This window comes from Phyllostomus discolor, chromosome 5 (assembly GCF_004126475.2).
Source record: "Phyllostomus discolor isolate MPI-MPIP mPhyDis1 chromosome 5, mPhyDis1.pri.v3, whole genome shotgun sequence".
Lineage (NCBI taxonomy): Eukaryota > Metazoa > Chordata > Mammalia > Chiroptera > Phyllostomidae > Phyllostomus > Phyllostomus discolor.
Window position 1 is genome coordinate 152077436 of NC_040907.2, and position 5424 is coordinate 152082859.

Consider the following 5424-nt stretch of genomic DNA (forward strand, 5'->3'; position numbering starts at 1 on the left):
GACGCACAACGGACAAGAGGAGGAGATGTTATTAGCCAATCCAAGGAGGACTGATACGACCAATGCAATACACCCCTGCGAGGATAAAGGCGGGGGCTGTGGTTGATTGGCGGAGCGTGCTCCCACCGCTGAGGCTATTGTTCCTCGGCGTCCCGGTACTGAGGGGCGGAGCGCAGCGGTGAGTGTGTCCCGGAGGCTGCCTCATTGACTTTTTAGGGCCACCAGGCTAAGGAGAGAGAGGTGGCCGGCGGGAACTGCTGAGGACCGGCCTTCCGGTACTCGTGGAGCAGGTGCTGTCTCTGCCAGGCCCGGCGGTGCACACGTTCCTGGCACGTAGTGGGCCGGCAGCCAAGTTCCCAGGTCTGCGCTCAGTAAGCTAATCGTCGGGCCAGGACGTGCAGCTCCAGAAACCATGCGGGCGACCTTGACCATGGCCCTCAGCCTCCGAGGGAAATGTGGGTGGACTGGCCTCAGAGGACATCTTACTAAAAGTGAGGGAGAGATCAGGAATTCCTTTCTGCCGCTTTTACAGTTTGAGATTGTTGCTCTCCTTTTCCTTACGGAGAATGTCTGGTCCTCAAGGATCTTCTGGCCTAACCTCTCCAGCTATCTTCCCTCCCACGCACGCACTCAACCAGATATTGCCGCCCTCAGCTGGCTGGTACCCAGACTGCGTGTTGTTTTTTTTTTGTTTTGTTTTTTTGTTTTTCAGTCTGGCTGTTACTTCCTCCTGAATATTCCTTCCCTCCCAGTCTCCCCCCACCCCCTGCCCTCGTGACCTTCAAGACCCAGAGTAAAATGTTCCCTTAGCCCTCACTCTGGTCAAAATCTGTCTCTCTTTCCTTCGTTTCTATACCTTATTAGTAATATTACCATTTTAGAAAATGACCTAATTAAGAACCTATACTCTAATTTACACTCTGGCTCTGCCATTTACTAATCTGGGTAGGGTTAGGCAAATTACTTGATCTCTTTGTTCCTGTTTTGTAAAGTACATAATGTATTTTCCTCGGGGTTGTGGGGATTATGTGAGTTAATACATATAAAGTGTTTTGTTGCATCTAGTAAGCACTCCTGAAATGTTAGTTGTTATCATTGCTCATCTGCCACACCTCTTGTAGATGGTAAGCTTCTGTTGGCTAGAGATCTCACCCTGCGTAATTCTTCCTCTTGCACTTAGTGAGCATCCAGTAAGTGGTGGGAGGACGAGCCAATTCTGGTGTGTCAGAAGAAAACAATACCTCAGCCTCTGTTCCTTGGGTAAAACGAGTTTTCGGTTCAAAGTAATGAACACGAGCCAAAAGAACTTTGTGCAACACCTACCAACCTTTGACTGCCTGTATTTTTTTGGAAATGTTGCCTCTGGTTTTAAAGGTAACTAACCACAGTGTTTCATTAACAACACTTCCCTCTAAGATTGCAAGTTTAAAGGTGAAATGACAATGAACTTGTGGTGCTTTCAAAAGCACAGGCAGAGGGCAACTGCTGAGAGGGGTGTTCTAAAGCCCAGCCTCCCCAGAGTTTGATTTAGAGGTAGCATCATCACAGCGTTGGCCAGCAGTATCATGGTCACTCCCTACGTCATTCCCTGGGGTAAAAACAACCCTAGGTTAGCCAAACATGATCAACCTAGTTAAATCCAAATAAATACTTACTGACAACCTAAGCAGCTCCATAACCAAGTGAGGGCTGATAGGGACAAAGAAAGTGCCATATGCATGCAGTTTTCCTAATATGTCCATGATATCTGTTCTGAATTTTAGGCAGAGGGAGACAACATATGTGGGATCCAAGTCCCAAACTTTATTCCTTGGGAATATGAGGTTCTTAGAGATTACTTTTTTCCCTTTCTCAATACACCTTTATTTTTCCCTTTTCTTTTTTCTTTTTAATTTATTGGGGTAGAAGTTTCAAGTGTACAACTCAACAAAGCATCATCTGCACACCCCATCATGCGCCCACCACCCCAAGCAAAGTCTTCCATTTCCACCCCCACTTGCCCACCTCCACTTACCCCTCACCCTCCTTTCCCTGTGCTATCACCACACTCTGCTGTCCACACACACACACACAAGGTTTTTGCTTAATCCTTTCACCTTCTTTCATCCAGTCCCCCAATCCCTCTCCTCTCTGACAGCTGTCAATCTGTCCATGTGTCCATGACTGTGTTTCTGTTTCCATCAGTTTATTTTGTTCATTATCTTCCACTTATAAATAAGATCCTATGGTATTTGTCTTTCTCTGACTGGCTTATTTCACTTAGCGTAATAATCTCCAGGTCCAGCCAAAGATAAGATTTCCTTTTTTTCTTTTAAACAGCTGAATAGTTTGCCATTGTGTAAATGTACCACAGATGTTTTATCCACTCATTTACTGATGGGCACTTAAGCTGTTTCCTTGGAGATTACTTTAAGTTCAGTACTATTCCACTTTGAGCCCTGTAGATTGTCTCTCCAAGCAAAATGCCAGTCTTGAAATAAACAAAATGCTTCCCAGGCCATTGCTAATTTTAACACTTTGACTTAGAATTGATGCAATACTGGCTCTCCGCTGAAAGGATAATTCAAGCAAAAGGCTCCTGGGAGGCCAATGCTGCCCAGACAAGTGGGCAGCCGAGTGAAACGAGTGTCCAGGAAAAGGGCAATAAGGGTCAAAAGCAAGATAGGCTGATATTCTCCTTGCCGCCTGACTTTGCTGTTACTATCTGTTTAAGCATTTAAGAGTCCTCCCTACTGTCACCTCTTTGCCTTTTTTCCCCCCTCCATTCTTTCAAAAGATTTGAAATGGAGGAACTGGGTGGGAACACCTTCATCTGGAATGAATCTCTTCAGAATATAACTCTCTTGGAAATCTGAAGTGTTTAGGACTGAGCAGCTCCACTCCATGGCATGAGAGGTAGGCCAGGCCAGGGCAGCAGTGGGCACTGCACTCTAAGCAAACCCACACCTGCTTATTTTATTCAGTCTTGCCCTTGATACCCAGACAATCTAAATTTAAGAACAAGTCAGGGGAGGGAGGCGTTTTTTCACACTTTGCATTCAATTGCAAAGTGGTTTGAAATGAGTAGTTTTGGGTGTATGCTGTCACTAATGAGAGTATTAGTTAGCAGCTGAGCTGTGTGCTGTACAAATGTTTCCTTAAAAACCAAAGTTGTAGCTTCCGGTCCCAGGTGCCTCAAGTGCCGCAGGCTTTGGTGCAAATATGGCCAAGTCCAAGAACCACGCCACGCATAGCTAGTCCCCAAAATGGCACAGAAACAACATCAAGAAACTCAATAACATATGAATCTCTTAAGGGGGTAGATCCCAAGTTCCTGAAGAACATGTGCTTCAACAAGAAGTACAACAAGAAGGACCTGAAGAAGATGCAAGCCAACACCATGAATGCCATGAATGCATGTGCTAAGGCTGTCAAGGCCCTTGTCAAGCCCAAGGAGGTCAAGCCCAAGATCCCAAAGGTGACAGCCACAAACCCAATCTACTTGCCTACGTTGCTCACCCCAAGCTTAGAAAAGGTGCTTATGCCTGGATTGCCAAGGGTCTCAGGCTGTGCGGACCAAAATCGAAGACCAAGGCTCAAACCAAGACCCAGGCTGTGGCTGCAGCTTGGGCTCAGGCTCTAGCAGAGGTTCCTAAAGGTGTCCAGGCCCACGAAGGCTTCAGAATAGAGGCCTCTGCTGATATGAATATGGAAAAACTGGTGTGACCCCTGGGCTGCTGTCTGTGTGGGGCTGACATCGTCCTGTGCTATCTGTACAAATAAACCTGAGGCAGGATCTAGAAAAAAAACAACCACCCTGTAAGAAGAGATCTGTTCCAGAGTCACTGTGTGGCTAAACAGAGTGATAAGATAAGCATAGAGCCCCTAAGTTGGTACGGTTCTCTCAGGGAATTGAGTGACTCTTGCTAAGGAAAGAGATTGCTTATCAATCCAATTAACTGGCTTGTTTCCTAGGTGTTTTTTGTGTTTCCTGGGTGTGTTTTAGTGGAACTATACCCTCTTCTCTTCCACTGCTTGCCCAACCTGTACACATGGATTGGACCAAGTGAGGGTCTCTTGCTGCTTCCTATCTCATACAAGGGCATGTCCCTTAAAGCCTGGGGTGATAGGGTCTAATGTTAATTCCTGAACTGGGCACCCACATCAGAACATTTTTTAAAAGCTCTTGAGACTTTTGTGTAACAGAGATATCAACAGGATGACAACTATTGATATCTTTATCTACTTGTTGAATGTTATTAAGTTCCAGGGTACCATTTAGAAATTGTTGTTTTATATAGTTACTTAAAAAGCAGTAGCATAATGGTTAAAAGCATGGCCTCTGAAACTAGATTTCCTCTGTATGCCTCAGTTTCTTCATCTGTAACATGGGGATAATTATAGTTCTACCTCATGGTGTTGCTGTGAGGATTAAATGCAAAGTGTGAGGATTAAGTAATTTAATGCAGAATGCTTTGAATTGTATTGAATACTTAGTAAACACTCAGTATATTAGCTGTCACCACCACCACCATCATCATCATCATCACCACAGATGTTGTTTGCCAGCACTTGCCTTGGAGATGTATCGACTTTGTTTATTAAATGATGAGCTGCATAGCAGAACAATACATGTACTTTGTACCTCCAATCATACTCTAGTTTTGCCTCTTACTAGTTTTTGAAACTGTGAGTACATATGTGTCTGAGTTTTGGTATTCTTGCCTGTAAATTGAGACAAACGATTTTTCTTTTTTTTTAACGATTTTATTTATTTATTTATTTATTTATTTATTAGAGAGAGGGTAAGGGAGGGAGAAAGAGAGGGAGAGAAATATCAGTGTGTGGTTACCTCTTGCATGCCCCCTTCTGGGAACCTGGCCTGCAACCCAGGTGTGTGCCCTGACTGGGAATCGAGCTGGTAACCCTCTGGATCGCAGGCCAGTGCTCAATCCCCTGAGCTACACCAGCCAGGGCAGGACAAAAGATTTTTGCTTAGTGTTGAATACACATGGGCTTTTAACACAGTTGTAGAAATTGTTACTGCCATAGAGATATACTTTAGTCCCTGGGTATTTGTAGGATAATGATAAGGCTAATTCTCTTTGCAATCTTCCTGCTCTGACCTCTTGCAGGGATATACCCTGAATTTTTAAAAAATGAAAAAGAAATCAGAAAACACAATTTAAAAAAAATATTTAGAGTTCTCCAAGAAATTGTTGTACTGATCTGTAAAAATTTCAAAGCAATTTAAAGGTAACAAGACAATATATTTCATAATTAAGTTAAATAAAGCAATGCCAACAATAGCTCTTTGTATTTCTATATTATCTTTTTTAAAAGAGTGGAAAGTGTTTTAGAAACACTATTTCTCTACTTTCTCTACAACCCCAGGTGACTTTCCTTATGTACAATGGAAATACAAAGGAACTAGAATCATTTAAC

General features: G+C 43.7%; 1 pseudogene; it reads left to right on the plus strand.

Moving 5' to 3' along the window:
- The first annotated feature begins 2733 nt into the window (after positions 1-2733).
- On the plus strand, positions 2734-4716 carry LOC118500886 (annotated as a pseudogene).
- Positions 4717-5424: the final 708 nt, after the last annotated feature.